The sequence below is a fragment of the Cryptomeria japonica genome, chromosome 9 (assembly GCF_030272615.1).
Source record: "Cryptomeria japonica chromosome 9, Sugi_1.0, whole genome shotgun sequence".
NCBI lineage: Eukaryota > Viridiplantae > Streptophyta > Pinopsida > Cupressales > Cupressaceae > Cryptomeria > Cryptomeria japonica.
The window spans coordinates 589,266,154-589,277,959 of record NC_081413.1 but is presented as its reverse complement, the minus strand read 5'-3'; positions in this window follow the sequence as shown (position 1 = coordinate 589,277,959).

Below are 11,806 nucleotides of genomic sequence, written 5' to 3'. Positions count from 1 at the left end.
ATTGGGCTATCCTAAGGACACCACCATGCTAAGAAGGACCCTAAACACATAAGAGGCACACATACCCTCTATTCCACAAGAAAACTCAACCTAGACTTATGAACCTATGACCTAAACTAGGACCAATGAGCACATGGCTCTTATTATATTTACAATGGCTTCCTAAAGAAGCAAGAACACAAAAAAATCAAATGGTGGGAGCCCTTTGAAGGGTGCTCTTGCACCATACTCCCCCTCTGCAAGAAACTAAGGAACTAGCGGAGTGAGAAGAGTCGGATGAATGCCAAGCTTCTTGAACCTGCTCTCTTCAACCCAAGTAGCTTCAGACACAGGTTGACTTGCGCACTTGATGAAGTGCTCCATGTAGACCTGGTGTCTAGTAGACTTCTTTACACTTGACTCCAAGATCTCCTCTGCTATGGGTTGCTTCACTTGAGGTAAGGCATTCACATCCAAGTCTTGCAATACCTTGTCTTGATTCTCAGTCTGCCCTGCTATCTCACCCTTGTACATTATCAAATCAGCAACATTGAAGACTGGTGAAATGGCTAAATCTGAAGGAAGATCAACCTTGTAGGCGTTCTCACCATATTTTGATAGAATTCTACAAGGTCCTACCCTCTTCATTTGCAGTTTAGTAGGCTTGCCACTTTTCATTCTAGCTTTGCTCAGATGGACCATCACATAGTCACCCAATTTGGACTGAACCGCTCTCCTTCTTTCATCCACTTTGGCCTTCAGTTTTTGAGTAGATTCTAGGATGGCTTTCTTGACCTGTTCTTGGACTTCCTTGATGGTTTGGGTGAAGTCCTCTGCTTGACCACTCTTCATCTCCATGGAACCAAGTTCCCTGAGTTCACACACTCCCCTTGGGTGTCTACCATAGACAACCTCAAAAGGACTCCTTCCAGTGGTCCTATTTACACTGTCATTATAGGCATACTCTTCTTGTGGAATGACTAGATCCCATGTCTTCCCATACTCTTGGTTAGACACCTCAACAATTTGCCTAGCACCCTATTAATGACTTCAATTTGAACATCAGTTTGTGGATGGTAAGCTGAGCTAAATGATAAATTAGTTCCTAGTCTCCTCCACAAGGTTTGCCAAAAAATGGCCCATGAACTTGTTGTTCCTATCTAAAACAATGCTTAATGGGAGTCCATGAATCCTTACAATCTCCTTAAAGAAGAGATGTGCAATATAGCTAGCATCATGTGTAGTTCTACATGGAATAAAATGGCTCATCTTAGAAAATCTATCTACTACCACATAGATGCTATCCACACCTATCTTTGTCTTGGGGAGTCCTACTACAAAGTCCATGCTTATACATTCCCAAGGTCTATTTGGGACCGGTAATGGTTGATAGAGGCCTGCATTACTTGATCCTCCTTTTGCCCTTTGACACACACCACATTGCTCCACATACCTTTTCACATCTCTTGGCAACTTGGGCCAATAGTAGTACCTCTGTACTAGATCCAAAGTTTTGTTGACACCAAAGTGTCCACTTAGACTACCATTGTGTTTTTCTTGGATGAGGTTTTCTCTCATGGATCCTCTAGGCACACACAACTGATTACCTTTGAACAAGAGACCATTTTGGAGAGTGAAATCTGCATACTCACCATGAAAATGATTCTCAAACTCCTTGCAAACCTTGTAGGCTGATGAGAAGTCTTCATTTCCTTCATAGAGGTCCTTGAAACCTTCTATTCCTATGCTCTGCAATTGTAACTCTTGAACTATCAACAACTTCCTGCTTAAAGCATCTTCCACCTTGTTGAGTTGCCCCTTTTTATGCTTGATGGTGAAGGTGAAGGATTGGAGGTATTCCATCCATTTCAAATGTCTATTTCTAAGCTTCTCTTGAGTGTTAATGTAACTCAAAGCCTGGTTATCTGTGAACACCACAAATTCCTTTGGGAGTAGGTAATGTCTCCACTTTTTGAGAGACTGAACTAGTGCATACAACTCTAGGTCATAGGCAGAGTACTTCTTCTTGGCCTCATTAAGCTTCTCACTGAAGAATGCCACAGGTCTTTCCTCTTGACTCAATACACCCCCTACTACAATTCCACTTGCATCACACTCCAATGTGAATAACTTGTCAAAAGTAGGTAAGAGTAGGATGGGTTTTGTGGCTACTTCTTGCTTCAGTAATTGGAATGCTTTATCAGCCTGCTCAATCCATTTGAACTTAGTTTTAAGGCCTCCTTTTATGGTGTCAAGGACTGGTGCACATATGCCATTGAAGTTCCTCATAAACTTCCTATAGAATTGAGCTAAACCATGGAAACTCCTAACTTCAGTCCTTGTTCTAGGGGCAGGCCGATTCAAGATTGCCTCCACTTTGCTTGGATCCATCTTCAAGGTTCCCTTAGACACCACAAATCCTAAGTAGACCAACTCTTGCTTCAAGAAGTCGCATTTCTCTAGGTTGATTGATAACTTCTCTTCATGCAACCTCTCTAGGACTAACCTCAAATGCTCAAGGTGCTCCTCTTTGTTTCTGCTATAGATGAGTATGTCATCTAAGTACACCACCACAAACCTGCCTATGAAGTCCTTTAACACCTCATTCATCAACCTCATGAAGGTGCTTGGGGCATTGGTGAGTCCAAATGGCATCACAAACCACTCATGCAATCCTTCTGTGGTCTTAAAAGCGGTCTTCCACTCATCACCCTCCTTAATTCTAATTTGGTGATAACCACTTTTAAGGTCCAACTTGGTAAAATACATAGCACCTCCTAAACAGTCCATCAGATCCTTTATTCTAGGAATGGGAAATCTGTACCTTATGGTGATCCTATTGATTGCCCTTGAATCAGTGCCACTACCGGGACTGCACATGGGCTGATGCTCTTCTTGATCAGTCTTTGTTCCAATAACTCCTGCACTTGCCTTGCCACCTCCTTGTTTTGGTCAGGTGTGAGCTTATATGTAGCTTTATTAGGTAGGGATGCACCAGGAACAAAGTCTATTTGATGGCTTATAGACCTTCTTGGTGGAAGTGTTGTAGGTGCTCCATCACTCACTATGTCCTTATACTCTTGCAACATTTGTTTCACCTCCTTGGGTACCTCTACCTATAACTTGTCTTCCTCCTCCTTTGGCTTCACAAAGATGGCACACCTCACTTTCTCCTCCTCATGTAGAAAGTGTAAGAACTCTTTACCAATAGCCAATAAGACACTAGGTGTTCTTGAGGTACCCTCTTCATTTTCTGTCAAAGATTGAATCTTAAAGGTTTTGCTATCCTTCTTGAAGGAAATGGAGTTCTCCTCTCCATCATAGATCACCTTCCTATCAAATTGCCAGGGTCTACCTAGCAATAGGTGATAGGCATCCATGGGTAACACATCACAAAGGATCTTATCCTTGTATCCTCCAATAGAGAACTCTACCCAAGTCTGTTCATTGACAGGCACACTCTGCTCTTGATTCAACCATGTCACCTTGTAAGGGTTAGTGTGGGGTATCCTTGTGAGTTTCAACTTCTTGGCTACCTCATCTGATATTATGTTATCAGTTGACCCTGAATCAACTATCACCTTGCAAACTTTACCAAGGATCTTGCATCTCACCCTAAACAATGCTCTCCTATGCTTAGGTTCATTCTTAACCAGCTGTCTTATCAAAACCCTATTGAACATTAGATTTTCTCCAATCTTTGATTCAATATGGTCCACCTTAGGTGTCTTGCTGCTTGATGTGTCTTCATGAGCATAAGCAACCCTCTTTCCACTATTTGATGGTGTAGGCTTGTCAAGGCATCTATAGGTCGGGTGTCCCAATTGACCATAGTTGCAAAGTAGGAGTTACCCCTGCCGGTACCTCTACCCCTACTTGGACCCCCTTGTGTACCTCTTCCTCTAGAATGGCCTCCTTTGAGATTGGTTTCACTGCTATGTTCAGTCAACTTGGATTCTCCTTGGTTCCTTTGCTCATTTGCCTTTCTTTGGTAACCACCTCGGTGATTCATTTGATCTCTACCTCTGCCTCTACCCCTGTTATTAGAGTCTCCTTTCCTTTTGTTCCTCTCTTTCACCTTGGTAGCAAGCTGATGACATTTTTGGACAGTGGTAGGAGTCCATAGGCTTATTTCCTCTTGAATGTTCCACTTTAGGCCACTTAGATACCTAGCCACCTTGATAGATTCCTCTTCTTGGACTTTGGATCTAAGACAAAGCTTTTGAAACTCTTTGGTGTAGGAGGTCACATCAAGGTCTTTTTGCTTCAGTCCTTGTCTCTTCTTATTAAGTTGGACTTCATAATCCTCTGATAAGTAGTTCTCCTTGATCTTACTCACCATGGCCTTCCAATTTGCAATAGGTAGCTTCTCCATGCTACCTCTCTCTTCTTGCAGATACTTCCACCATGTCAAGGCTGCTCCCCTTAGTCTTGATTTGGAAACCTTAACCTTTTGAGCTTTTGTCACTCCCTCACACTCAAAGTGGTTCTCCATACCCTCAATCCATTCCATGACAGTGTCAATGTCCATCCTTCCACTGAAATGTGGCAATCCTTCAAAAGCTTTGGTGTTCAAAGCCTTAATAGCCTTTACAAAAGGTTCTTCATTGAACAAGGGATCTGGTTCAGGTATAATGTCATCTATGTCAATGGTTTTCTTGCCTTTATCCTTGGTGTCCTCACCCCAAGGTCCATGTGTCCTCTTATCCACCACTTCTTGCAGCTTGTCCCTTATCTCACTCATAGCTTCTTCAAGGAGTTTGTTCTTCTCCTTTTTCTCTTCTACCTCCCTAGCTAGCTATGCATTAGTGACCATTTTGTTCTCCCCTACTGATTCACCAGAACATAGAGACATGCACGGTCCACCAAATCTTTAACTTGCTCTGATACCAATCTATTGGGATAGGGTATGGGATAGACTAGCCTAGTCTATCCTCTTAGATCCTTTCCTTGGAACACTAGGTGTTCTAACCACACCCTAGGGTCTCTAGGACTTCCCTTGCTTATGGAATTCCCTGACCTTTCCCAATCCACCCACCAACAACTTGAATTACTCCTCCTAAGGTCTCACCTACTCATAAGATTCAAAGAACCCTTACTTAGGCTAATAAGGGTTTGGCTTGTCCCACATCTTCTTAGGTCCTAGCAAGGATAGGACAGGTCTCAGACATGGTTTCCCATTCATTCATGTGCCCCCAAGAGATTTCAACCTTCAAACCCCTTACCGATTTCACTATTTTGTCTTTTTCCTACAAAATAGGGCTATAAGGATTGTGCCCAATTAGACCTCCTATCCAGACTTTTAGGGCTCCCTCTTGCAGATGATGTATATGCTTGTGAAACTTCCCAAAAGAACTACTATTCATTTGGTAAGGGCTCAAGGATTTTTCTAGTTTTGGGCCTCCAAGTGTCTATACACTGCCCTAGGTGAATTTTGGGGTTTTTAAGGGTTTTTAAGAGGGTTTTTAGGCCTGCTAGGGTCACAGTGTTGGTTTGATGTTTTCACCACCTTTTCTAGATTGGTGGAAGCTCCCCCTTCTCACCAATGGTGCTCCACTCACCCCTCTACAACGCCTCCAAAGGGTGCATCCTCCTCTGACCTTCCTTTCTCTCCTAGACCTCTGCAACTTCAATCCTTCCTAGCCGAGCACTATCCAATCTCACCTAGGAGTGGGTCTTTGGTTGGCTTCCCTACATCTTCAAGGGCCTTTCTTTCTTTGAAGTAATTTATAGTGTTTGTATACCTATTCCCCATGGTTTCATGATGATTCCACAATGGGGAAAGGAGTTATCAACCCATTGACACAAACCAATCCAAAACTGGACAGTAAGAAGGAAGTTTACAAAATATTTACAAACACTCAACACCTACAAAAGAAAACCTAATCTAAATGCTCAAAGTGAAATTATAACACCATACAAGACTCTCTACACAATTTTTTTTGAAGATAAATCCATTATCAATCCTTCATTGCTCCATTAGTGCCGACTAGCAACAAAATTACAGTCACAGTCAAGTCACTTTCCTTGGGCTATACAAAACTAACATCCAACCCATCATCTTAGGGTTTGCAACTACATATAGTACCCTTTCCTCGGTCTGTGTGCCCACATTAGGGTTTTCCATGCTAAGCTAATGGTTTTGACCCACTAGGTGGAAAAGTTGCTTGACAACTTTTAAAAGTTGTCATGCAACTTTTGCAACTTTTGAGCAACTTTCTCAATGTTGCTTTTCTTGACTCCTAGGCCCACATTGGGCTATCCTAAGGACACCACCATGCTAAGAAGGACCCTAAACACATCAAAGGCACACATACCCTCTATTCCACAAGAAAACTCAACCTAGACTTATGAACCTAGGACCTAAACTAGGACCAATGAGCACATGGCTCTTATTATATTTACAATGGCTTCCTAAAGAAGCAAGAACACAACAAAATCAAATGGTGGGAGCCCTTTAAAGGGTGCTCCTGCACCACTTTTCCTTCTGGCAATCCATCATGGACCTTTAATGGAGCTTCCTCGAGGGACTTTGTTGTCAGGGATGGCCAAATTTCTTTAGGTGACATGCATATGGGCCTACGTAGTCCACACATGAGTAATTATATCTCATTTCCTTCATCAAGGAAGACAACCACTTGAGCTACACATCATTCAGTCAGGGAACAACGCAACTACAATCATAAGATGAATCCTCACACATTTCAGGTGGGTGACTTAGTTCTCTAAGAAAATCCCAAAAATCAGCAAGACAGAGAGAAGAAGGGCAAGTTCGAACCAAATTGGCTTGGTCCTTCAGAGTATCCTAATTCAAAAATATAAAAAAATTCAAAAATACAAAAAAAATCATAAACATAAAAAATCATTGCTTGGTGAAAACGTGGAAAACAGGCACCTTGTGACACACAAAAAATATTGAAAAATCAAACAAAAAGAAAAAAAAATATTTGAAAAATAAAAAAAGTAAAGAAAAAAGCATTTCGTCCAACGATGAAAACCACTTCGGTGGTGCCCTGGGCAAGTACCATGGTGAAAACTGGGTCACTGGCGCCATGCGTAGAGACATTGCTCCTCCCTCCTTCAGTATTCCATTTCATCCTTCACTTTGCACACACTCACAACCTCTTCATCCATAATAAACATATCCATTCCCATCATGTCTTGTTATTGATCTACCCAAGATTGGTTAGCCATTCATAAAAAATACCTCCTTTTCACCCCTTTTCATCCATAATAAATAGGCTCCTATCTATGGCTAAGGAAAATCCTATGTCTAGTGATGGGTGTGGAACTAAGCGCACCACATGTTTCGAGGAGTACAATTTCTTCCAATTTTCTGCAATCTATCCGCACACAATCCACAGTAAAGCAACATTTGCATCACTAATCCGCAATAAAGTTCCATCTTCTCCACAATAAAGTATCAGTTGCATGGATTCAGTCAGTTTCAAATGAGACACAACAACAACAATGGGCTTCAACAAATCAAATCTTTCAACAGACTCAGCCAACATTATCATTCAATGTTATATATCTTTTTATGAAAGTAAACATTGTGACCACAATCAAATAGACTTATACAAGTGACAAGAGACACTAAAATTGAGGACTACAATGGATTTTGGTATCGAGTCTTGGTTTTCTTTTGATTTTATCTTTCTGTTGACATGTCTTTTAGCTTTTCTAGGATGTCTCTGACTAGAGATTTTATCTCCAGGATGTCTTTGACTAGGAAGGCGAGGATGGGGTATCGTCACCTATCTTTCTTTGCTATCTGTGGATTGTCTCTTAGTAATGCTATGACTTGTCCAAGGATATGAGGACACCGAGAGTCTAGTATGAACTGGGGCATTCCTTATTTTTGACTGTCCTATCTCCATGCAAATAGGTACAATGACTTTCTGGGTCGAACATATATCTGGATTGTCATAACTTATTTGCCATAATAAAGCTCAATGATGATAATAGCACAAGAAGCTCTTTCACTTCCATATCTTCTATCTTTCATCCCCCTTTCTTGATTGACCTTCATCATCCTTCCTGAGTCTGTGTAGCCTTCTATCACATGACTGAGTACAATGACACACCAAAAACATTTGCATCTCATGTAGTTTGCACCCGCACTACCACATATTAAGGATTTCATACTTACATATAGATATCAAAATTGCTTCACATCCTGCACACAACACATGTTAGCACATTTTACATTCTCATCATGTAAAGAGTTATTTGCATTATCATATTCATCTACATTTCATACATTCACATTGGCATAACATATTAAAAACATAAAGGAACAAAAATATTGCATTTCCTCATGTACATATTTGCATCCATATCGTAAGCATCGCATAGAAACATGCATCACATAGGTACACATACATATAGTTTCCGCAAGGATGAATCATCTCATATATATATCAAAATCATAAATGTCATGATACAATGATGTCAAAATACATATGGCTACAATCACCCGAAGGTGTCTACATCATCATACAAAAATGGTACAAAAATTGATACATAGGGAGCCCTCTAAGGCTATTATGAACTACCTCCCTTAGAGCCAGCTAGCCTTGATATAGTCTGATCCCTAGTAGTACAAGTCACTGAGTGCCATCTCTCAGCTAATGCAGTCAACAATCCCATGTTTGCCCGAAGCTCAGGCATATACATGATATATCTCAGGCCCATAGCCTTAACCGCTGCCATATCCTCAAATGTTAGCTTTGGTCATAAACTTTGATTCAAAGGGAATCTCTCTCGTGACTCCAGCATTGGTAGGTCCTTCTACAGTCAAGAAAATCAACTGTGTCAAACCTAGTGGCATTCCCTATTCATCACAAAGTGTTGTTTTTTTTTATCTTAGTGCTTATATCTATCATAGAGCACTTTATCCTAGTGGTACTCCATGTTCATCACAAAGTGCTGCTCTTTTATCCTAGTGGTACTCCCTATTAATCACAAAGTGCTTCTCTTTCATCCTAGTGGTACTCCTTGTTCATCACAAAGTGCTGCTTTTTATCCTAGTGCTTATATCTTTCATATGGCACTCTATCCTAGTAGCATTCCCTGTTCATCACAAAGTGTTGATTTGATCCTATCTTTTAGGGAACCTACTTGAGTGTATCCTCTTGAGTAGCTTATCCAATTGACAACGTATGTTCTATCACAGAATTGTCAATTTCAGCCTAATCCAATTGATAACGTATGTTCTATCATAGAATTGTTAGTTTCTATGGTACTCCCTATTCATCAAAAAGTGCCTTGCTCTATCCTATCCTAAAGATCTGCTTGAGTGTATCCTCTTGAGTAGTTTCCTGATTGGCAACATATGTTCTATCACAGAATTGTCAATCCTAGCCCTATCTGCTATCCTAGTCTTCCTTAGAGGACCTACTTGAGTGTCTCCTCTCAGCAACTTACCCAATCGACAAGATATGTTTATCACAGAACTACCGATTTGACCTTGAAGACATAAACACATCTGCAAGACACAGACATGCTCGCATTGAACACAGACGCTATTACAATCATAGATGTGTCTGGCACAAACATAGACGTGCCTAGCCTACCCAGATGTACCTAGCACCAATGCAGATGCGCCTTAGCATTTTTTTCCCAGCTTGAAATTTTTCTAGACCTACCTAGAGCGCATTTATTACAATACCTAGCATGCATTTATGACAACAATTAATGCATCAAGGTATAAGGAGGTTTTGTGGTACTCACTGGCTCTCCTGCATCTGCTAACCTCTAATATCAACGAACGTGATCGAATCTATGAACCAATGCCATCACTGCTAATTGCTCTCTGCTCTCTCTGCATTCTAATCTCTTGGATGTGTGGATGACAATGAGGATTTTTTCCCTCATAGTCTATCTTATATGCTACCCTAGCCCTAGTCTCTTGAGTCAGTCTTCTTTATCCTATGACTCTGTCACTCCATCCTATCTTGTCAATCCTTTCTAGCCTTTGTTTCTTATTGAGAAATTATTTGCGGTCTTTTCAGATATTTTCATCCAATCTCTCGAGGGGGCATATCATTCCCATCTTGGGGCAACCTTGCATCAATTCATCTTATCTTCTTTGAAACAATGCGACAAGCTACATTGTCTCAAAGAGGGACAAAATGTAGACACCTAAAATTGTCCTATCTATATAAATAAATACTTTTATTTATTTAATTGTGTTAAGCCTAATTCTTCTATTAATTAAATGAATCTTTATTTATTTAATTCATTCATTTATCCTCTTCTAGCCTTATTTCTCATTTAAATAAATACTTTTATTTATTTAAATAGCCCTTTTCCTAAATTAAATAAATATCTTATTTATTTAATTGATCCCACTTCCTCTATTAAGTAAATGAATCTTTATTTATTTGAATAATTCATTAGCCTTTTCCACCTATGACACATGTCATTCATCTCTTAATTCCTACACTACCTACCCTCTCATTATTTTCTTATTTCCTCTACCTACCCTCTAATCCTAGCCGACCATTTATCTCTTACACCTCTCAATCTTATCCCTGTATTTCTTATAGTGTCTTCTATATAAGGAGATGCTTCCTTCATTATCAACCCTAATCAGCTGACTCCCCAACTACGTTTTCAAATTTTCACATGTGATCAAGCCTACTTGCAACCATATTTCCGTTCGTTGTTGAGCTCTTGTGCACACATAAAACCTAAGAGCAAATATATCAAGCAAGGTCAATGGAGATAGGAAGAATGGAGATCCAAAACCTATTGGACATGTGATGGTATAACCTTTGTGATTTCATTTGATTTGCATTGTCTTAGGTAATCTTCATATGTTATGGTGGATCTTTGTTGTTGTTAGGCTAGGGTTTTGTGGTTGAATCTATTTAGTCTTTCAATATTGTTGTTTCTATTTTCACCATAAACAATATTCATTGCGTATGCAACTAGAGAGAGCGATGCAGGTCATAATCTTCTAGAATATTCCCTACTTGATGACTAGGTGTCATCCCATTGGACCTCCATTGTTTATTCCACGTTTTGATGTAAACCCTAATCAAGGCAATGTTGGCATGATCTTGGGCCTTGATTCCAAATGAGTATCATCCATCCATTTCATTTTGAGACTCTATATAAATCCATTTTCCTCTCATTTATAATAGAGAGATTTTTAAGAATTGTCGATGATATGCTACAAGTTTGAATTTAATCATTGAAGTTCGGTGATTTTATTGAGATTTTGAAGCATTATTTGGTTCTCATGCCTCCAAAATTTAGATTAGAATTTGTTTTCAAGTATTTTAGATTGAAAGAAAGAAATTGTTGAATGCATTTAAATGAAATTTATTTATCCGTACTACTAACTTCTTGCTAATTGTGAGTTGGCCTTGTGTGGTCAACTAGAGTTTAAAATTGAGTTTAACTTCAGTTTTTTTTGGATTAAGGAATAAACATGTTTTGAAGGGACTGAAAACCCTTTTTACAAATTGTTTCTTAAAAAGATAGATATAAAAGAGCCAGTAGCCAAAATACCAGAAACCAGAAATTGGACAACAAACTATAGAAAATCTAAGTCAAATTCTTGAGATCTTGTTTAAGAGTTATTTGACTTCATTTAATTAGTCCTTAAAAATTATATTAGGTAAGTAAACATTGTATCAATTACTTTAATTTTCAATTGTCTGAAATTATGGCTATAGTTGAGTCAATGTTTCTTTTCGGAATAAGAATATATACCTTCTCTTTCATGTTCTTTTTTGGGGCTACACTACTTTCATTATGATGAATTCTCCACCACCTCTGCTTCCAATTGATTCATATTGAGAGCAATCTTTTA